The sequence below is a fragment of the Pistacia vera genome, unplaced genomic scaffold (genome assembly GCF_008641045.1).
Source record: "Pistacia vera cultivar Batoury unplaced genomic scaffold, PisVer_v2 Contig757, whole genome shotgun sequence".
NCBI lineage: Eukaryota > Viridiplantae > Streptophyta > Magnoliopsida > Sapindales > Anacardiaceae > Pistacia > Pistacia vera.
This window is the reverse complement of record NW_022196620.1, coordinates 874,297-899,723: the sequence shown is the minus strand read 5'-3', so window position 1 is coordinate 899,723 and position 25,427 is coordinate 874,297. Positions and strand designations below refer to the sequence as shown.

The window sequence follows — 25,427 nt, the reverse complement described above, 5'->3', positions numbered from 1 at the left end:
ACTTCATACTGTCCGACGTCGGTTAACAAGATATTAAATAGGGTACTCAACAAGTTAACAAGATATTAAATATGTATTATCTGAAAGCTTTTTTTTCACTTACCTCCTTCTTGTAGTTACCGAAACTAAACTTTAGAATAATGAAAGCGCGCAAGTGCAGAGAGCGACAGAGAGAAGATAAGGAGCTCTGGGCTGGGAAAGATTTTAATTAACATACTCTTTCAAATGGAAAGCGGAATGATATTTTTAACAGCTCTGGTGGCATTGACCAAGAGGAAACTTCATAGTATATAGATACTCAATTGACGTGGAACCGTTAACCTACACTCATTCAAAGAGAAGTCAGATGATACCGACACCTATTCAAAGAGAAGGCTGATGATATTGACCAGGTGGAAATTTTGAAAACCTGTCGTTAATTAAAATTTTCAGGCAATATTATTATGTTACAGTTTTCGTAATGTCACCCGTCCTCAATACTGATTAATTCTTTTACTAGTGAGTTATGAGTGGATTGAAATCTTAAGTGGTTACGAACAATTCAAAAATAATAATAATAATAATATTTTACAGATAACATAAGAGGTATTTGTCTGAATTTATATGTTGATCGAACTAGTTTATAAGTTTTAAAATAAAGCTGACCTTTTTATTTATAATTTTTTTAAACTTATAAGTCAAAAGAAATAAGTTGGGGAGAAGGTATTTTTTTTGTCTTTTGGGTGCTTATAAGCTACTTTGATCAAATATATTACTATATTACCCATTTTTTATTTTAAAATTCTATTATATACCCTTATTTTTAATAATGTAGTACTATTTTTAGTCATTTTAATAATAAAATGTACTTATAAGTCATATTTTACCAAACGCATCAATAATTTATCAATCACTTATAAGTACTTTAACTAAACACGTAACTGCTTTAATTTTAAATGCTTATAAGCTAATTTTCATAAATTTAACCAAACAAACTCATAGATGTAGTGCATAATAAATAGATCAGTGCATTGTAAAAGTTAATAAAAATAAATATTGTTAAACGTAGATGAATGATGTGACACTATTCATCCTTATAAAACAGATTATATACATCATTTTTACGTGTATTTTCACTCTTTGTTTTGTTAGAGTTGTCGACTACTTCAGTATTAATGGGTTATGCAAACGCATTCGGGGGTCCTGCTATCCGGTCAGTGGGCAAGGGTCATGGGGATAGCGTCTTTGGGCCCGTAAGCAGTTTGGGCATTTTTCATATATAATCGCTAAAAGATTTCTTTAAGTTATTAATTTCTTATTGGGTTGGGCTTAGGAATATGAATCCTTGTAAAAATAGGTTTTGTCACTTTAAACCTATTATATAAACATATTTTTCTCTTGTTATGAGTGTGATAACAATCATAGGACAATTCATTCATTGTAAACGAGAGAGGTGAGGAAGTATTGCAATAATATTGACTTAGTTGGATGCAGTTTATATTGGGTAAACTAAGGTAAATTGTGCCTGTTATTTTCTCTTTGTTTACTGTCTGTGATTTGTTTTTATATTTGGTTCATGTTTAGTATAATAGGATAAATGCTATTTGGGAATTAAATAAAAGAAAAAAAGAAAAGAAAGAAATAAGAATACCGGTTAGAATGCTACTCCCAATGGGGATATTTTCTTGTACTAATCACTATCATAAAATTAATATAATTAGAGGGAAAGAAGCTTCTGTTTTCAATGGCCAGAGTTGAAAAAAAGGAAGGGAGCAAGTAACACGTCAATTTCCACTCGGTTTTGATTCGGTCACTGCTTAGTTATATCTCTGGTTATGCAAATTTTTATTATAATTGACTCGACCCAACAACCTTTAACCCGTGACTTAAATATTTACAGGTAACTAGATAAGTCGTGCCATCATGGGCTCCACTAATTGTTATTCTACGGCATTACAATTATTTATTGTTGACTGACTAGAATTTGCAGAATCTAAAATTTTAATTAGTTGGGAATCCCAATTATAGCCCAACAAAATGATTGACTGACTAGAATTTAGAAGTCACTGCAATGAAAGATCGTATCGTGGAGAATAATGTGTGGTCGAGCTCTAATGTGTCTAGTGGCCAAAGGACAGAACTAGAAATTTATTTAAAAGGCTTCCATTCAACCTTGAGACATAATAAAATAAATAATAAGAATAATAAAAAGCAAAAATAAGAGATTTACCCCTAGTATATTCGTTACATACATTTATAATTATTTTAATATATACTAATTGTATGGACAAAAAATCATAACGTGTCTTGTCAGGCCCAAACATGATACAAATGTTATACAGCCAAAAACCATGGTCCAACTCCGGTTGGACCCAAACCAAGATCCATTCCATAAGTCAGCCAATGCCATGAATTGGGTTACTTTGACGACATGGATCGTTTTTCGACCAAGGGCACTCACGAGTTGGGCCTTTTCACAAGCCCACTTGGCCTCTAGCCCATTAGCTCATTCTCACTTCCAAATAGCGTTTGGAGTCTTGTCACCTTTCTAATTCATCGAAGATCTCGAATCTTACATGAATTGATATTTTTGAATTGATAAAGGCGAGTAACCAATGTTTTAAAAACCAACCCGAGGTGAAACCCGACAAACTGGTTGAGTCCTAGGTTGATCGGTTCAATAGATGACATCATCATACTGATGTAAGCATGATGATGTTACCCCAAAAAAAAAAAAAAAAATCAGAATTCCAGATTACAAATTCCTAAAAAAATTCCTTAACAAAACATCATCAAACATCAAACATCTTACAACTAATTACAAATCAAAATAACAAAATTCATGAAGAAATCACATGATAATTAATGAACATTTTAGCAAAAAATTATTTCTTCACCCAATGATTTTCAATCCATCCTCAATTGAACTTCACCCACCATCTAACAGATGATCATCATCATTATTAACATCAACAACATCATCTACTGAAAATTCCAGCAAAAAAATGAAAACCATAAGTTTAAACTTCCCATTTTAAATTAATTGAATTTAAACTAGCTACCAAATTCAAATTGCTTAAAGAATTGGAAACAACCTTTTAAAGTATCTATTGAGTCATAATAAGAAGGGTGAACACCACCATCTACAGGAATAGGTCCATCTCCATATAATGATTGTTTCAATTCATCATAATTAAGTTCGCCAACCTCCTCTCCATCATCAACTACCCAAAATTCAGTTTTATCGATACTTTCATAATCAGTAAGATCAAAAGTAATTTTCTTATAATAACCCCTGAAAGACTAGAATTAAATGTTAAAATCATGATCAATAAAGACATCAAGGAAAATAAACGATAATAATTAATAATAAAAAGGATGAAGGCTTTATACCTATTTTGCAAACACAATTTATAATGAGTGAAAACAAGATCATTCAACTGTTGATGCTCCAATTTGTTTCTCTTTTTAGTATTTATATGTTCAAAAACACTAAATTTCGCTCACATACATCCCGAAGAAGCTAAAATTTGGCTTAGAATTTTGATTGCAAGCTTTTGCAAATTTGGTGCACAAAACCCAAATATCCTCCACCATTCATCTAATTGAGAATAAAACATAAGAAATAAACACAATTTCATAATTGAAAAATTAGACTTAACAATTTAATAACTATTTCATACTAGGATGTGTAGTTTTGCTAGTTTGAAGAGCAAGCTAACGGGAAAAGCTTGCTTGATGGTCTCGATATAATCTACTCTCCTCCAGTAAGATTGTCTTGTTCATTTTGAATTCACTTGCTCTATTCTCAATAGTGTCAAGGAAATCATAAATGACCTCTGGTTTGTGGGAAAAAAGTATCTTCGTCATATTTAAAAGCAGGATTCAAATAATAAGCTACTGCATTAATATTACAACGCAACATCTTATCCCAACGTATCTTAATAATTCATGTATAAGGCATGTACAAACTTTTTTTTATTCTTAAACAGCTTCTTGATCACCATCCTCGTTCGGTGTATGCAATCATACATATATCTTATTGAAGGCCTCTCATCTGAGTCTGCAATCTGAAGCATACACATCAATGAACTCACAACTTTGAAAATTGTACCAATATCACCCTAGATTTGGTTATCTAGAATTATGGAAACAAATTTTTTTGTCTTTATTAGTTTTTGCATATCGAGACTCCACAAAAACTCTATCTATCACCATAGATTGCAAGTCATGTTTGTGTTGATGTAGATTGCTCAATGCAATGAAAGTTGTAGCAAAACGGATTGCACCTAGGCGTACAATTTCTGTCCAACCCTATTCAAGTGATAGACAGTAGATGTTAGTACCTAGTAAATTATTAAAAAAAAAAAAATTGTATATATATAATATGACTTGACAATGTAAATTATAAACATATGAGATAAAGGTATATAATCTGTCTTTTCCTCACCAAAGCCACCACAAATGTATGATTATACACAAACTTTGTAACCTCAAATGCACATGTCAAAAGGTTAACTATGTGATTCATCTCAGCTATGTCTTTTAACATCAAATTAATGCAATGTGCTACACAGGGAGACCAAGTAATACTGTTATATTTTTCACACAACATTCTTTTAGCAGCTTTATAATTTGCTCTATTATTAGTGACGAGATGCACAATATTGCTTGGTCCAACCCATAAAGCTATTTCCTCAAACAAGCTGAAAAATGTCGCGACATCCTTTACAACATCTGAAGCATCCAATGATTTCACAAAGCAAACTCCTTTAGGACAGTACACTAGAAAATTAATCAATGACCTAAGTGAACTATCTGCCTAACCATCAGCCGTTAATGTACATCCAACATCCCCCCAAGTTTTTCTTGTAACCATCAACAAGTAATTGCACTTCTTTCTTAACATCTCTCAATAAATTTACACGCAAACTATGATAAGTTGGGAGTTTATACCCATGACCGAGGCTACAAACGAACCGAACACCCCTATTCGAAAATCGTTCAATAAGCACAAAAGGTTGTTTGAAATCATGTTCGAACTAAAACGAACACAAAATGGCTGTTTGAGTTTGTTCGATTAACAACACCCATAAATTCAAAGTGGTGTGAAGGTCTATTATAATATATGTTCAATACAAATGTGTGATTAATTTGTTATATATATAAAAATTAGGTTTAATTAAGCTATTATGTTATTAAATTTGGTATGTTATATATCACTTGATTATACAATCTATTATGTTATTAAATTTGTCATGCTATGTATCATAATAATTTATTATTTATTAATTAAAATACTATATACTTATATATTTAATTATTGATGACATTTGAAAAAAAAATCCAAACATATTATATATATATAAAAAAAAAAAAAAAGCGTCATAATATTTTATTGATTATCATTAAAAAAAATTTATCCAAACTAAACTAAACATTATATAAAAAAGAAAAAAAATGAAAAAATATAAACATGATATTAATGCAACTCGAACTAAGGACCTTAAAGTCAAAAGAATTGCATTTTTAACACTAAGCCATAGAAAATCTTTGATAAACTTAGCATATATATATCATGTTTTCAAACATAAACGAATGAATGGATAGCTCGAACGCAGCATGTTCCCAAACATAATCAAACGAACACCCCATGTTCGAACTCGAATCGAACACATTATCGAACGAACATAGAACTGTTCACGAACAGTTTGTTATCGAGGTGAATCAAGTTGCTATCGAACGAACATCAAGCTATTAGCAAACAGCTCGGTTCGTTTGCAGCCCTACCTAGGACCAATTGCAATTATAGCATCCAGCATAGGCCGAAAATAAATTAAATTAATAGCATTAATTGGAATACAAGCATAAAAAAAATAATAATAATAACTTGCAACAGCCATGTCTACTCTCCACTTAGCTTCTTTTCATGCTAAAACACTCTTAATTGAGGGTTGAGACCTAGGCATAGTCCTCGGAGCAAAATAGTCATCAATCTCAATATGTCTGTTTCTCTTAGTGCTTGAGGTTGGAGCTAGAGATGGAGAGACCTCTTCACAGTCTTCATCTAACATATCACCTTCAAATTGTTGTATACTAGCTCCATAATAATTGGCGTTCTTATGAAGCTCAACTTTTTTATTATTCTTTTCTCCAATTTCTTTTAGTGTTTCTTGAACCTTGAATCTAACATCAAAATGAATGTTTGAGCACTTTCCAACTTCCCCTTTTATTCTCGCTTAATGCAGTTTCACTCGATAAATACCTCTATCTCTGATTATCTTGCCACAATAAAAACATGTTAATATCTTCTTCCCATTTTGATCTATGTCATCAGTAACATGTCCCCATGCTATATCATTCCTTCCTCCAAAATATTGTGAAACATCCACGGAGGAAGATTGTTGACAAGATTTAGATGATGACATTCTTTGTCTTTAATCTTTATCTCTACCCTGACAACCAATAAGCAAAGTTAAATTGCAAACCAAATAAATAACAAATGAAAGCCTAATAAAAGATGACATCAAGTTAAAAGGGCATTAAAATTAGATATATGTTTTGTTTCCTCTAATAATACATAAATTTTGTCCTTTCTCTTTATAACTTAAAGTCCAAAGATGGTTATTGTAATGTCAGCTTCTTTTCTTTTTTGGATTTGGTATAAGCAACACTCTTCTCCACCCAAATACTAACTATGTCAAATGCATTCCAATCATTCATATAACAAAACATGATTCCTAATATTTATATCCTACCACAATCTTTTATGGTTAGTAGACAGGGCCAAAAACACCACCACCACCACATAACTATCAGACATTTGTTTATTTATTGTTTTTATTTTTTACAATACTTTAACTTACAAGACAATGATTCTTTCTCATTTTTAGTTTTAATCCAACAAAAAATTTATATATATATATATATATATATATAGTTATCAATTAAACTTTTTGGTAAGATAAACTTAAGTAGGAGAGAATCTTTATCCAATTATTATCACCCACATGGTACAAGATTTAAGAAAAAAAAAAAATTAGATAAAATTTCATCCAAAGAAACTATATCCTAATTTAATTTATTATTAGTAAGCACATGTTACAACATATTTAACAATTTTAGATGAAATTAGATGGGATCTAAACTCTCCTAATATGCAATACAATTACTTGTTAGTTCTATTCTTCTGAAAATGAATTTAAAGGCAACAGGTGAGGAATCAAATGGACGAAGTGACTAAAGATAAATTAAACATCTTTTTAGAGGGCTTATTAAAGGTGATGCGTTTTGATGAAAATTTAGTTGTCTTAAGTTAGAGAAGGAATTGTTGCAAAACTAAATTGAGAAATAGGCAAGAGTGATAGATTTGATTTAATGAAAACCAATGCACTCAAGTTTTACATTAACTGGGCAACTCACCTGGTGTCTGTTCTCACTCACATTCCATTTTCAATCTCTTCATTTCATCAAAAGCTCATTTTGTCCATGGCTCACAACTTCAAGTCCTCTACCTCTACCACCACCAAGTACTTGCCCACCACCACCACTAGGTCCAACACTAAGCCCACCACCACCAACAACAAAATAGACCATGGCCAAAAGCATAACAAGATTGTAACTTCTTCATCAGCATCAAAAGCTCAAACTAGTCACTGAACACACCACTACCACCACCATGAACAAATATCAAAGCAAAAAGCACTAGAAAGAGCCCTCACTCAACCAAAGCCTAAACTAATGGTACATTAAAATCTAAAAAGAAAGGAAGAGATCGGCGATACCTAACGAAGATAAGTTGAAGTTGACGATGAAGATGAGCTACTGCTAAAGATGAAAGCAAGCCTCCACCTCTGATGAAACAAGGTTGTAGGCTTTACGATGTCGTTGAAGTGGAAAATTGGAAATGAGAGATGAAATAAGAAGTTAAAGAGAGATGAAAGGAAGAGATCAACGGTACCTAACAAAGATGAGCTGGAGCTGACGACGAAGAGGAGCTAACGACAAAGAGGAACTAATCAATGGTGAAGAGAGGAGAGGAAATCGCAAATGGGAGAGTGACTAAATGGCTTAGGGCGGCTTGATGGTATGTAGATTTTGGGGGACACTAGTGGAAAATTAGGTTTAGGAATATAAAAGGGAGGTTTTATGTTAGACTCGATTTTTAGGAAAACACAGTTGGACTGACGGGTTGCTACAGTACACGCAATCCAACCACGGGTGATTCTGGATGAAAGGACCCCTCAGTTTTTAGGTTCTCCTGGCCCAGCTCACCAATCGGGTCCTGATCCAACTAACCAAGTTGGGCCGAGTTTTAAAACCTTGCAAGTAACACGAGTTTTTTGCAAATTCAAACTCCTAGTCTAAGTAGAATTCAGAGTCCTACTAAGATTCAAGCCTCTTTGGCATACTATATAAACAGAGGCATGCCCTCTTATTATGAATTCAATTCCAATATCACCTACTTGCTTCTAAGTTCTAGCTCCCAAGAACCATTGCCTTCTCTTGCCATAATTCTAATCTCCAATTAGATTCGGGTAACCTTCCTTTAACCCTCACTAAATTGCCTTTCAAGCCTTACTGACTTGAGCATTAGAGTGTCTATGACAGACACCATACCGGATTACTTCTTTGAGTGTCCAGGTCCAGAAGATCATCATTGGCCTCAACCTTACATGATTCGTCCCTTCCGTAACCATAGATTTTTACCATCTACAATTTTGTGCCCACCGTGGGACCTCTGACAATCATCCGTCTATCAACGATCTACTCTACAAAGAATCCAATCATGACTGGCAACACTGAGACTCGTTCAGTTGATGTCGAGGCACAAATCGCTTAGCTCACTACTCCGGTGCAAAAAAATGCCAAAAAAGTTCAAGCATTGGAAGCCGAGAATGCCGCCATTCGGGTCAAGAACCATACCCTCCAAGACAAAGTCAACAATTTCTACTCCATGGAATCCACTCTTGGACAACTTGACAACTAATTCCGTACCCCAATTAACCCCATGCAAAACTTGTTAATGCCTGATCCTTAGTCATCCAACCTTCAGTTGACCGTAAACAATGACTTGGCTCTAGCCATAACCAACTCCTCACATATAGCCCTACAAAATCAATCCTTATCTACCAACATTCCTTTCAACATAGACCTTCTCACCTAGATGACACCACTCTAGCCGCTTCAAATCTGCAACCTTCAACCTTCCCATCCATTAACATATGGCCGATCCACATTCCTATTCAGCACCACTCGGCTCGGCTCGGCTCGGCTCATCCCAATGGGCCGAGTGGCATCCCAAATACCCCACTGACCATCCGTGTTGGCCAAAACACTTGTTTGGTCACACTCAGCTTAGCTCATCCCAATGAGACAAGTGGCATCATCAATTTCCATGTAACCCTCTATGTTGGTCAAAACCCACACTCTATCCTACTTAGCTCATCTCATCCTAATATGCTGACCAGCATCCAAAACCCTCAATCAACCTTTAGCGTAGACTTGTTGTCCACTACCACACCTCTTGAACAAGTAATGGCTAAGAGGTTGGTTGATATAAAGGCCATGATAAGACGTATTCCTAAAGTACCAACCCCTATCAAGAAAAAGCCTACCCCAAAGCTATGCCGACTCACCCAGGGGTGAGCGGTTCCGGGTACCCTACATTTTCCGAGGGAACCGAAACTGGAACCGCATAGTGCAGGTTCCTAAAAAAAGGAACCGAAACCGAAACTGCATAGTGGAGGTTCTTCAATTCAAGGAACCGGAACCTAAAATGCAGGTTCCGGTTCCAGTTCCTTTCCCGGGTACCCTTTAAAAAATCAATTACCCCCAATTAGTTTAAAAAATGACAAAAATACCTTAAAAGTTTACAAATACACCCCTAACAAATTTTGATTATTCATTCATTTGTGTCCAATGTAACTCATAAAATAAAATCTCAAAGCAACACTTGAATTCAATCAATTCATCACAATTCACATAAAATTCGTCAATCAAAACCAAAACACAAACAATTATTCATCACAATTCATATCAAATAACTTAACCAAAATCATTCAATTTGAGAATGGAGAAGAACCAGAAAAGTAGACAACACAGAGAAGAAGACAGCAGAGTCGCAGAGAGAATGGAGAAGGAGAGAATTTGTCAATTTGAGATACCCTAATCGAATTGGGTAGTTTGCTTTGATTGTAAATGTAAAATTACAAGATACCTCATTATTTATACTAATTTCTAACATTGCCACTGGTGTATTAAGTAATTTGCCAGGGGTCTATTTGATAAATTAATAAATTATTAATGTTTATAAATTTTATTAATTTAAGCTTATAATTGACCAATTGGGTATTTATAATATACTAATTATAATTTAGTAAATTTAATATTATAAATTAGTAATGTTTATAATGTAATATAATAATGTAGTAATTAATTAAGTAATTATTAGATTATAATGCAATGTTATAATTAATTAAGTGATCAAACTATAATGTAATGTTATAAATACTTATAATTATTTAAGTAATTATTTAACAATAATGTAATGTTATAATCAATTAAATTTCTAATAATTTAATTAATTACTTATGTTTAATGTTTATAATGTAATGTCATAATTAATTAAGTAAATAAATAATCGTTTAATTGTGTAATGTTATAATTAATTAAGTGATTATACTACAATGTAAATTGTAATGTTATAATTAATTAAGTAATATACTATTTAATTATAATGTAATATTATAATTAATTAAATTGTTAATCATTTAATTAAGTATTTTAATATTGTTTATAATAGAATGCTATAATAATTAGTAATCATATCATAAGGTATAATGTAATGTTATAATTAATAAAATTCTAATCACTTAATTAAGTATTATGTAAATTAGTAAATTACTAATGAATAAATAATGTCATAATCAATTAAGTAATCATTTAATTAGTAATGTTTATTAATGATATAATCATACTATAATAGTATTATGTAATGTTATAATGAATTAAGTAATCATACTATAAAACTAATTAATATTATAATTAATTAAATTTCTAATATTATTATATTACTAAGTTATATAGAATGTTATATGATTAAATAATCATATATAAATATATAAGGTAATGTATTAATTAATTAAATTTTTAATCATTTAATTAAGTAATTTAATAATATAGTAAATTACTAATGTTTATAATGTAATGTTATAAAATCAACTAATTATGTATCATTTAACTATGTAATATTATAATTAAGTAAGTATCATAATATAATGTAATATAATAATGTTATAATTTAATTGAATAATTATTTAACTATAATATAATGCTTAATTAATGTTTTAAGTTAATATTATAATTAATTAAATTTCTAATCATTTAATTAAGTATTGTGCTAATGTTTAGTGTAATTAGTTACTAATGTTTAAAACATAATATCATCAATTAAATCAATTAAGTAATTATTTAATTAGTAATGTTATAATTAATTATGTGATCACACTATAATGTAAGTTATAGTGAATTAGTAATCAGATTATAGATCTTAATGTTATGTTATAATTAATTAAATTTTTAATCATTTAATTATGTAATGTAATAAATAATAATGTAGTAAATTACTAATGTTTATAAGTGATGTTAAATTATAACTAATAATTAACCATTAACATTTAAATAGTAAGACTATAATAATTAAGTGATCGTATATGATGTAATGTAATAATATTATAATTTAATTAAGTAATTATTTAACATAGTAATATTTAATTAATAATTTCTAATCATTTAATTAAGTAATCATTTGTTTATAATATAATGTCATAATCAATTAAATAATCATCTAATTATGTAATGTTATAATTAATTATGTAATTAACTAATCATACTATAATGAAATATTAAAATGTTACAATGAATTAAGTAATCATACTATAGTCTTTAATATAATATTATAATTAATTTGTTTATAATAAAATATTATAATTAATTAAGTAATAATTTAATTTTAATGTAATGTTACAATTAATACGTAATCGTACTATAAATTTATAATGTAATGTTGTAATTAATTAAATTTCTAATCATTTAATTAAGTATTATGCTAATGTTTATGTAGTAAATTAGTAATTACTAATATTTATAATATAATGTCATAATCAATTAAGTAATCATTTAATTATGTAATGTTATAATTAATTATATAATCATACAATGATGTAATGTTATAGTGAATTAACTATTAAGTAATCGTACTATAAATCTTTAATGTAATATTATAATTAATTAAATTTTTAATTATATAATTAAGTTTGTACTAATATTTATAATGAAATGTTATAATTGATTAAGTAATTATACTATAAATCTATAATATAATACTATAATTACTTAAATTTCTGATTATTTAATTAAGTAATATACTAAATATTATAAGTCAATTAATTAAGTAGTAATCAATTAATGTAATGTTATAATTGATTAAGTATGGTATTTAACTAGTAATTAAATTTATTAATGTTTATCAATTTATCGAATATAATTAATTAATTACTAATTTATTATGGATATACTTAGAACTTGATAATTGAAATAAATAACTAAATGTATTATTATTCAATCAAATATACTATTTTATTCAAAAATAATTATTTTAATAACATTAAAAATATAAAACACTTTTAATTGGATCATAATTCCAATTATTCACTTAATTAATCAAAACTTTAATATTAATTATTCACTTAATTAATCAAAACTTTAATATTAATATATTATAATATATTAAAGTTTTTAATATGGTGTAATTTATATGTAATAAGTATAATTGTATTAGAATATTTATTTAATTAGGTTATTCTGAAAATTTAACTTTTTCTATTTTAAATTTTTTTTTATATGTAAAATGATATAAACCCCCCATTATTCACATTTCACAAATATTTCATTGCAGTCCAGGTTCCAAAATAGGTTCCAAAACAGGTTCAAACAGGTTCCAAATTGGTTCCAAAACAGGTTCCAAATAGGTTTCAAAACAGGTTCCAAACAGGTTCCAAAACAGGTTCCAACAGGTTCCAAAAATCGATTCTAAACTGGGTACCCCCTACAGGTTCCAAACAGGGTACCTTTTTTACAGGTTCCGGTTCCGGTTCCTCCACACATAAGAACCGGAACCAGAACCGCATAGTGTCGGTTCCAAAAAATTGGAACTGGAACCTACCCGCATAGTGTCGGTTCCGGGTAGGTTCCGGTTCAGATTCCGATTCCGATTCTTACCCCAGGTTCTGGTTCTACCCGCTACCCATGCTCACCCCGACACTCACTCACTCACCCTTTGTTGATTCCATTGCTTTCGCCAAGATGTCAAGCAAGTTCACCTTCCTAAGCATTAACCTTACAATGGCACAGCTGACCCAGATGATAACATAGGCTCCTACAAACGAAGAATATATGTCACCTTCATTCCTTGACACCTAAGAGAGGCATGCATGTGCAAAAGCTTTGGCTCCAGCCTCTCAGGACTTACCCTCCAATGGTACACCAACCTCCCCCATAATACCATAGCCTCATTCACTCAATTGACCGACACCTTCGTTGAACATTTTGTCAGTAGTAAGAAACTGGAAAAGTTGCCTGATGACCTTTTATAGGATCTACCAGCACCATGGAAAGCCGCTTTGAGAATATGTGAGCCGATTCAACAAAGAAAACTTCTCCATCCTATATTGTAACCAAGAAATAATAGTTGATGCCTTCAAAAAGGGACTCCCCCCTGACGGTGAGCTTTATAAGGATCTCGTTAAGCTTGTTTGCAACACCATGGAGGATGCACTAGCCCGAGCCATCACTCAGATAAGATGGAAAGAGGGTGAGATGAATCGAATCAGATACACCTCTAATGATGATTGTCATCCTAAACGGAATGATCAATGCTATGGCCCTCGCCCATATGAACCCTATCCCCCACCTCCAGCACGCAGCTCCAATAGAGACAATAGGAGATCGTATGATCATCAGTCGACTCAGCCTACCAACCAAGCGTTAAGCTCGAACCAAACAAAGTTTCCAAAATATAACCTCAATGTCGAGTCGACCTTGGTGGTTGCGATCATGAAAGCGATGGGAAACACAGTTAAGTAGCCACCAAACTTAATCCTGAAGGAAAGAGAGACACCTCCCAGTGGTGCCAGTGATCAATAGCATATTAGTATTTCTATATTTTTAATTTATGAATAAATTATAAAATTATTTATTTGATGAATAAATGATGATTTAAGTTCATTTTGTAATTTGAATAATTATTTATGAGTGTATAAATCAGTTTACAACATAAAATTAGCTTAAGAAATAATCTGATTTTAAAAGCTACTGATCCTAGCTTTTAGAATCCTTCTATAAAACTAATTATTTTATAATATGTTTCAAACTTAATCTATTTTTGAAAGTTGATTACCAAATACCTTTTTTGTTGTAGCCTAAAAACAATCTCAAACACACATTTAGTTAGGATTCCAAATTTCATGCTAAATTTTTTTTTTTAAGTAAGAATAATTTGTTTCCTTTGGTAAAGACGGTCTCTAATATTTTGCCTCCCAAACAATTTAGGGGTGTGCAAAATAATTTAATATCCAATCAGATGTTCAATCTGATCCAATCCGAAAAAATTGGATATTCAAAAATCCAGATCAAATATGGGATTGAAAGAATGGGGTATCCAAAAATCCGGATCAGATGTACCAAACAACCAGATATATGTACCGAATCCGGATTTTACTTACCCGAGTGAAAACCACACCGTTTTTATTTTGAATACAAAAACCCGTTCCATTTGTTAACTCAAACTCCATCAGACATCGTGCAATATCTCACTCTCTCTCGATTGTCATCGTCGTTTGCTCACCCCCTCAGCTCTCTCACTCCGTCGTTTGCAATCAGCCAGCGGCAACAACTTTGGCGGTTTGACCTCCCAGCGACATCGAGTTTTAACACCTTCTCAACTTCTCTGACAAAATAACTTTTTTTTTTTTAATCATTTTCCAATAGCAGCAGCTTGTTGCCAACGGCGACAGTCTACCAATATTGTTAAAATCATTGCTGCCGATCAAGCTATTCAAATCTTCAAAAAAATCAATTAAGAAATCCAAAGAAATGTTGCTAAAATTGTTTAAATCCGAAATTGTGCTCAAAAGAAAAATAAAGGATTGAGGAAGAAGAACAAAGAGAGGAAGAAAAAGGGATCTGATGTGCCAAAATTGTTTAAACCACAGCTGTCGAAATTGTTAAGAGTAGGTCAACTATCACTCATAAATTCATCCATAAATGATGAAAAAACTTCATATATAAACGACCACAAACACAAAAGCAACCCACAAACCCTACCAAAACCTCAGATTTAAACAACCACGAATACAAAAACAACCCACAAATCCACAAACTCAATTTCAGATTTACTTCATAATCGGATATCTACAAATACCAATTCACAACCCACACCCAAATTAAAAATCCACAAACCTAGTTAGAAAAGCTTACTTCAAAAGCGGTAATCTACAAATACAAACTCACAGCACACACCCAAATTAAAAATCCACGAACCTATATAAAATTTGTAACATTGATTTCAACTGAAAACCAAAAAATCCACGAACCAAGCCAAAATCTACAACTTGCGGCTTAGTTTAACTCAATGTAATTGGGATTATATAATGGATAAAACTTTTATAAAAGGAATGCTGAACTATTTAATTTTAATCATGCTTTTTATTGAAATTCGGACGAAATCTGGATATCCGATTTCTTGATCTGGAAACTTGGATCAAATCAAAACCGATCGGATTTGGGTCAAGTTTTATCCTAATCCAAATTTAAAGATAGGACCAGAACAGTGCAAAACTAGATCGAATATCCGGTTTTGCACACTCCTACCAAACATGTTTATTGAGGAAAATTTCCTCGCAAAAAAATCACCAATGAGGAAATATTTCCTCACAAAAAATGTTCTATGGTGACGAAAAATTATCACTAAATAAAGATTTTGGCGAGAATATATTTTCCTTACTAAAGATATTTGATGAGGAAACTTTCCTGGCCAAACAACACCTTAGTCCAATGGTGTTATCCGTGGAATGACTTTATAATTAAATTAATGATTTTGACGGCCAAGTATATTATAAGCAGAAGTCTGATCATCAATTAGTGTCTTAATCCGCCTTATGTTCAACTTTATTGTGAATGTGTTATTGTCTTTTGTTATTTTTTCATATTGGGTAAGATAGTTACTAGTTATTTCATGGTACATTCAACATATAGCTTTATAGCACTGAAGAAACAGTTCACCCAACTCTTTTTCTTTTAAAATTGTAATCTTTACCGGCATTAACTCAATAATTTGTATGAATAATCAAAATTTTCCTTTAACTTAACCTTCCATTAAATGTATAGAGAATCATATGAAAGAAGACTGCAGATCTGAAGGACATTTATAAACAACCTGCTATCTAGTTTCTCCAAGATAAGACTAACTATGAGGTACTTTTGAACTTCAATGAGCAACCAATAAGACTCGAGTAAAAACAAGAACGTGAGTCCGGCACACACTGTCTATAACAAAGGCCCGATTAGCTTCAAGACTAATTATATGTTCAGAATAGTGGAAGACTCTCCCCGATCATAGAGGAAATGAGACATATTCCATCTCCTTCCAAAACCCTTCAGTGGTGAAGCCAGGAAAAAGCATATAACTATCTCTACTTGGGAACAGTTGAAGTTGCTTTCAGATCACTTAAGACTACCATTTTAAAAGAAAAAAGGTTGGCGCGTATATAAAGAAACGACTCTTTCTAAACAAATTGTTGGAGACATTTTCCCTAGTAGATCGACACTTTTGACACGTTACTTCATTGAATCTATCCGAACCTTACAATTGCAAAAAATCCCAAGTCTTTAACCAACAACAGTATTCCTAATATATATTTTCCATCTTCAAATCACCTAGTATATAGTAACTTACACTTCATTGGTATTTCCACAAGGTTATGTCACTTCAGTTGGAAAAGAAACCCACCATACAATGAATCGTGTCAATTCAAGTAAAGAGATCGCTCCTCTGTCGATATTAGTCGCAAAATCTCAAGATAACTTGAAGATAATCGGATCACCTTTCTCTTTCACTATTTCCTTCCTTGATGGTTGGGGAGCTACAAATCATTAAAATTTGGAAAAATTAGCATCTAGTGGGAGATATGAATTCTAATTCAATAAAATGACAGTCCTAAGGACCAGAGCACATCTCTTGAGAGGGGAGTGTACGCAACCCAATAATTACGAATGGCGCTCCAAGATCGACTAGACTACTTCAATAGGGATTTATATATGCATGATAAAATTTCAATAGTTTACCAAAGTCAATACAGGGGTAGAGAAAGTACTACTGATAACAAAATTCAACCAAACTAGAGTTGTAACACCAAGAACAGAAAAAGTGTCGATTTTAACAATTATTGCATTTCTCTTAGGTACTACATTATCTCTTGAAACACAAATAATAGTATTCCACTAAGAGGAAATCCATTCATCTAACAATTTGAGTTCTCTTTCTTTCTAAGCACAGCTCCATCTGCACTAGAAGAGATAACCATTAGCATTTCTGTGGTTGAGTATTAAAATTCTCACATTTCTGAGTGTTTTTAGTTCACAACAGATAAAACACATAAAATTAAGCACTTCAAATAGCAAGGCTTAGGTAGTCAAATATATACCTGTTTCTAAATATATAATGCAAATAAGAAAATGAAATTGGCCAGAAACTCAATCAAGTCAGAGAGACCACAAATTCATGTATCAATCATTCAACAAGAGAGACTACCATTATGTGTAATATCTATCAACATGAAATACCAAGTAAAAGCTCCACTGCCTCCAGCAATTGAATATTAAAAACCTTCAGTAATTCCGATATCAGAATCTGCATTAGCATATTTTTGTGTGTTGTTCTTTCTTTTTTTAATTTAAAATTAAGCCTTGGTTCATTAATCACAGTTCTCTCTCTCTTATTCAATAGTGATTACCAAACAGCTGCCCTATGTTATAAGGTGAAAACTAAAATACAATCAATGTTTATTTTCTTCAGTTATAGGCATTTTCCTAGATAAAAACTCTTTAAACCAATTTTTACAAGTGGAACTGATTGCCCTGCTCAAAGAAGATTGTTACAAATCATGATACAGAACAAACTCACTCAAAACCAACAATTTTTCACATATTTTCAACTGGTCCAGAAATACCCATAATTTCTCTACAGCTGCACTTTATTTTCTCTAAAAGGTGAAAGTGTCTTGGACATTAGATCAAAATTCTATGAGTCACTGCAGCAATGTACAGCATCACAATTCTTAAATGGCAAATAGGAAAATCCATAACCTAGGTATTACAACCTACAAGTTATCACTGGCCATTCAATGACAAGAATGCCTAATCATCTAAAAGAGCTCTGTAGATGGGTTGATTGACGTGATAAAGAAGCATAGCACAATCATGAGATTACTTCACTGTGAAACTTAAATCAAATAGGCTGTAACCGTACCTAGCAAGTGCAAATAAATCAAAATGAGATTTCAACAAACAATACTATTAATCATTTAGAAAAAAAAAAATGATGCATGAAAAATCCTTATAGTCCAATCATCTCATGTTTTCCCATTAGGGCCAGCTTTTTCAGTTCAAACAACATCCTAGTCAGGTACACAGATCATAACATCGCAAAGAAAGGTAGACCAAAAACTTCAGCAAAGTTTATGCACCACTACCTGAATATGAAATAATCCCAAATAAAAACAGCAAATCAAAATATTTCAACTAACGCAAATCAAATATAGATCTACCCTTCAACTCAACGGGTTATGGCTATGTATCGTGTCCTTGTGTTATCAACTTGTTTAATAAAAAACTCAAAGTGCAACAGAAGCAAACTTTAAGATGCAACTAACTTAAAAACTTAGACACTCTAGAATTTAAATGTGTAAAAAGAAAATTGTTACTACATCAGAAACTTACTAATGTGACATTCTGTCATTCAAGTGTAATATTTATATAATAATAGAAATCAAATTGTTTCAATAACACTAAATGACATTGGGTGTTATAATTGCCAACTATGTTGTAAGCTACAAGAAATCAAATATCTCCATAACATATACCGGATCCACATCTTACCGCGGATACACTCTAAGCTTTCTTCCAGACCTTCTCCTCGTAGCTTCTGTAACTGCTCCATGTACCCTTCAATAGGCGGCGTGAGGGTGGCCATAAACTTATTCGCCGGAAATGGCGTCAAATCCGGTACCAGCGCCGCCTCCTTCAACCCCCGCAATGCCTCGATGGCCTCCTTTTCAACCTCAAAGGTTGTCTCTGCGGCCTGCCTCGCCCTATGCTTCCTCATCAAAATCCGACTATACCCTTCGCCAACCGCTGCCCATCCTCAGCGTCAACTCATACTCGGAACTTCTCAGCATCAACTATCCCAAGCGAAATCAAGTCCAATCCCGGCGTCCCCATTATCATGGGCTCTTTACTATACCCATAGACTCTTTCCCCCTTCTTCAAAATCTCCATTTCTCGCTGCCGATCTTGCTCACAAGCCCCAATTTCTCGCGCTCGATCTCGCGCTTACGGTCTTTTGGGGAGAGATACCGTACGGGCGTGGGGGCGTTAAGGCATTGTTCGTATAATTTTTGCTTCGCATCGGGCATATAGGGTTTTTCGGATTTGGATGCGGAGCCTTTCTTGGTTGTGACTATATTGCGTTTCAATCGCACCCCAGTTTCAATTTGGCTTTCCCTTTTGGGGTTCCACTTGCAGAGCATTTTTGAGTGAATTGGTGAGAAAGGCTCTGAAGAGATACTGATTTAGCGAATCTGAACATAATGCAGAGAGAATGGAGAGTGAAATTTAAGATATTGGTTTTAGATTTGTTCTCTGAGATTTCAGATTGAGAAGTGGCTTAGGGTTTAAGGCTGCATGACAACAAAAGTTCAAAAAAAAAAAAAAAAAAAAAAAAAATTGATAAGCTGGAAAAAAAAGGGGTATAGTAGAAATAAAATATTTAAAGGGACCTTTGGAAATTTAATTTTGTACTCATTTTTTTAATTTCAAAATAATGAAATAAAAATTTAAATAGAAAATGACTTTTTGTATTTTAATGATTTGAAATGCTCATTTTATTTTTTAAAATTAAAATAGAAAGTGTTTTCTTTAAAATTTATGAAAAAAATGTGTTTTCTGAAAATTAAAAAATATTAAATAAAAAAACTGGAAGTGGCTTTTATTTTTTTTATAAATGAATAAAATAATAAGACATAATATGGACAAAACCAGTGACATTTAGACAAATGATTGGAAAAACTTTTAAACACAATCACTAAATATATATAATTCTGAAGCATACTTTTGATGTAGGACTGCATAAACTCTCTATAAGATAGCCACGTAGTATTCGATTGAATCGCTCTAGAATTGATATTTATTAGTAGGCATCTAAAAGTCTAATTAAACGATATATATATCCATGTTAGTCTTTTTATATTCACCTAAATATTAATAATAATTAAATCTCAAAAGTCTCGAAAAACTTTGTTTATATATATATATATATTCATGTTTGTCCTCTCACTTTCACTTAAATTCAAACGATTGGTATTGTCATTATAATTCAAGATTTAATGTATTGTTGAATTGGTTTGTCTTTTTATTTGTTGATATGTTCTTTTCTAATGCTTTCTCTCTATCTTAATTTACAAACCATGTACAGGAGCAGGAGATGGAAATTGAAGCGTTGGAAGCAATACTCATCTATGGCACAAGGGCTTACCATACCAAGAAAATCTATTAGTATTTTTATACGGCAGGAGTTAAACAAACCATTTTTTTGATACCATTGCTTTTGTTTTTTTAAATTACTTGAATCTGAAGGTACTAAATTCATGCTTGGTTTGGCAGGTCATACGAATGACCAATATAGCACTTCTCTTTGGGTTTTGATTAAAAGTGGAAAGACCGAAAAGGAAGCAGAAGAAATTCTGAAGGTGCTTGTGTGCTTGTCTTTGTATATTATTTATTTTTGATAGAAATATAATTCTCAGAGTCTTGTGTTTTCAAGACAGAAGTAATCCATCCATCTATTTTGTGTAGAATTATGTTATTGATTACCATAAAGGCTAACACAAAAAGGTTAAGTAATTAAATAATAGGTTACAATTCTCTGGGGAAAAGTAGGAGATATAATCGTCAAATTCTTCACTCGAAAGTGATTTTCAATCAATTGCATCAAAATGAAAAATTTGGTTACTCTCCCCAACTGAAGCAATACAAGAGAGGAAATAATGATCCAAATCGATATGTGAGTAGCTAGATCACCAATAACATATTGAAATTTGTTAAAATAGTTGGAAGATTCATCATTGGATTATGAGCTCTTTAAGCCAAAAACAACCCATTTTCTCTCTTCCTTTGTCATTTTTTCCAATGTTTTATAACTCAGTCCAGCCAGTTGAACCGGTTCAACCGAGAATGATTATGAGAGAACTAATCAATATAATCAAATATAAAGACTGAATAATAAATGAGGGAGATGATTTTTAAAGTGGTTCGGATGCTTAAAGCGAATCCTACGTCCACTATTTCTTTTATTTATGAGAGATTACAAGAGGTCACGTATATCAAACAACGAGCAGAGATACAATAACTGAGTATTCAGAGAGAATATCAAGTCAGTCTCTTTCTCGCAGGTTATCTTTTCTTTGAAAATGAAGATTAAAATCAAAATGAGGGTTCAGTATCAAAATCCCGAAAATGAGAGGGGGAGTCCTCTATTTATAGTAGAGGAATTCAAGGTAATGATTATAAATCTGCAAGTGGGTAGGTGCCGTGCAAGTTTTCCTTGCCTCCCATTGGTTAATAACTTAGGAAATGTCCTCAAATTATCAGGGACTTGGACATGTGTGCGGTTCTTTGTCACTCATAGACAAAACCTGAACCCGATAAGTTGATGACAACCTTATTCTTTCTGTCTTAGGTCAACGTGGAAATTCTTGGATGGCACAAAGCATTCCTGAACTCTGATTGGTGCTTGCTGATGTAAGCTTACGTTAGCCTTGATTTTTTAGGCATAACAGAAGCTCCCTAGTTCTTAAAGTTCAAGAATTGGATCATGAGAACTTCATGATTATGCCGCGATCTGATTTGTCTCGAGGAATGTATGCTCGAACTAACAGTTGAGAATAGCCACATTGTTACAAACGACATGAGGCAGATGGCTTGATCCGACCAGCGAACTGAGTGTAGATCGTGACATGGGTTTCGAGAATTACACAAGAGACATGACGTGATCATTCTTAAAGGTCTAACGACATGAACCAAATATTGATCAGTGCTATGAAAATGTGTTTTGAACTCTATCTATCATTCACGACCTAAAAACACTTAGAACACTCCGCTGTCGAAAACTCAAAATCTTCTCGTTCAGTGTTGAGCTTGACATATAGCAAAAATGCCTTATTCGAACGACCTCCTCAGATGTTATCCGTTGCATTTGACAGCTGTCTTGGTCAATAAAATAAGCTTTATCTCATAGAAGTGTCTCTGCGCAGTAAGTGTCAGCCATGAGCATTAAATGCAAGCCATGCTAAAACGATATTCCTTTTTGAAACATTAAATGCGGATGAGCGGATGAGAGTGCATTTAATGTGGAATAGATAATCAAGCCGGCGCTTGGAAATTTCAATAAAGAGAAACGCCAGTTGATCTTCACGAAGCGTGATGGTCATTCTTCGCGCAAATTGGTGACATGTGGTCACAATCAATGGTTGGAAACGCATTCCCACCCAAACGTCGCTTATGAAAGAAACCAAGCATCGTCTTCCACTTTATAAAACCCAAAGCCCATTCTAAGTTTTTCACAAAACTCAAGTTTTCTAAGAGAAAAACAATGTTTTTGTACCCCAAAAAAAAAAAAAAATTGTTCATCATTTTCCTGGTTAATGCACACTCAATGCTACAACAAAGCATCTATTTTTCCCAACAATCAAGAGGTAAAGAAATTTCTTCCTTTTTCTCTTTTTCATTCCTGTCAAAAACTTAGTTTTAATAGTAATGGCGGGTATGGACGTCTGATCGGCTTAGATGATAAACATTCTTGGATAGTGTTTGAAAAGAAACACTTTTAAGAGTCAAAACCTATGGCATAGATCTTTAGAAAATCATTCTTAAGAATTTTTTACGGTTTTTAGGGTTTTGGAGGCTATGGAAGAGAAACCAGGGTTCTTTCACTCTTCTGAGTTGTCATAGGAGGTCACTTATGCAGAGTTTGAGTGACCCCTACATGTTGCACCTTTACAAACTTTAAGAGCAATAGACATCCCTAAGGCGAGAACAGCTGGTGAGGGAAGCTTGCTACAACCGGGCAGCTCAGTAGGTCCTAAAAGCTCGCAATCACCAGGCACCTCGGCGAGTCTCAGAAAGGTGATACAATCAATAGTTACGAAGGATGAAATTTAGAAAGCAATAGACCAGTATGTGATCATTGTAAACGTGTTCTAACATATTCCTCATTACCGAACTATTTCCCGTTATCAGAGATGAGTGTATGAAGAATCCCATAGTGACACACAATATTCTTGAAGACGAAGTCTTTGAGCTTCTTTGTAGTGATCGCGGCCAAAAGTTCTACTTCGACCAACTTAGTGAAATAATCCACTACGATCACTGCATATTTGATGCCACCTTTACCAGTTGGCATGGGTCCAATGAGATCAATTCCCTACATAGAGAATGACCAAGGACTAGTCATCATTGTTAGCTGGTGGGAAGGAGCTCGCGGGATGTTTGCGAATCTTTGGCACTTATCACACTTCTTCACAAAGTTGAAGGCATCTTCATGAAGTAGAGGCCAATAATATACCTGGTGGATAATCTTATTGACAAGAGATCGTACGGCAGTGTCATTACCATAGATCCCTTCATGTATCTCTCTCATCATATAGTCTTCTTCATCATCGGTTACACATCGGAGGAAGGGAGTGCTAAACCCTCATTTATACAACTAATCTTCGATGAGAGCGTAACAAGCAGCTTTAGTTCGCATGAGTCTTGCCTCAGTCTTGCTGTTAGGAAGGACCTTATCTCTAAGATACTGAATAATCGGAGTCATCCAAGAAACGGATTCAGTTACGGCTACGACCTGATCAGATGAGTTGATGCTAGCAACTTCGATATACTTGAGTGGAATACTATCTAGAGCATTGGAGTCTAGCGATGAGGCTATTTTGCCAAAGCATCTACAATGGAGTTACTATCTCTCGGGATTTGCTTGATCGTATAATGCTTGAAGGGCCTAAGTGCGGCCTTGGCTTTCTTCAAGTAATTGATCATATTCTCTTCTTTGGCTAAATACTCTCCCTGAATCTGGTTGATAACTAGCTGGGAATCATTATTGATGTCAATCATATCTGACCCCATTTCTCTTGCTAGTCATAGACCAGCAAATAGCGCTTCATATTCGACCTCATTATTCGTAGCTTTGAATCCAAACCTAAGGACTCCATAAATGCAAGTCTGCTCAGGGCTAATGAGCAGAAGACCAGCTCTGGCTCTTCTCTTGTTCAAAGACCCATCAACGTAAAGACTCCAATTGATAAGTTTTGAATAATTTCCTAGACAACATCACTAGCTGGTTGTTCAGATTCTCGATCAGGCTGATAAGAGAACTCTGAAATAAAATCAGCAACACCCTACCCTTTGATTATTGCTTTCAGTCTATAATGCAGATTGAATTGACTTAGTTCCATAGCCCACTTAAGCAACTTACTTGAAGCCTCTGGCTTCTGAAGGACCTGCCTGGGTGGATAGTTGGTTAATACATGAACGGTGTGGGCATGGAAGTAAGGTTATAGCTTCTTGGAAGCAATCAGCAAGGCATAAGCTAATCGTTCCATCTCTGGATACCATGTTTCGGCGTTGAGTAGTCGTTTGCTCGTGTAATACACTGGCCACAGAATTTTGTCCTCTTCCCGAATGAGAACTGCGCTGACCACATATTAAGAGAGACAAACAGGCAGAGAAATAAGATTTCCTTGGGAAGAGGCTTGCACAGAAGAGGTGGTTTTTTTAGATGCTCTTTTATGCTTTGGAAGGCTGGTTCAAACTCTCGAGTCCATTCAAATCTCTAGTTGGCCTTGAGTATATTAGAGAACGGCAAACAATAATCTGTTGCTCTCGATATGAATCGAATAAGAGTAGTTATTCTCCCATTCAAGCTTTGAACTTGCTTTCGATTAGTGACACTTTTCATATCCAAGAGAGCTTAGATCTTTTCGGAGTTGACTTCAATTCCCGATGGTTAACCAAATAGCCCAAGAATTTCCCTAAGGATACTCCGAATGAACACTTAAGAG

The 25,427-nt window shown here is 33.1% G+C and overlaps 1 pseudogene; it reads right to left on the bottom strand.

Moving 5' to 3' along the window:
* Positions 1-2,908: 2,908 nt before the first annotated feature.
* LOC116115964 lies at positions 2,909-19,911 on the bottom strand (annotated as a pseudogene).
* Between the last annotated feature and the right edge of the window lie 5,516 nt (positions 19,912-25,427).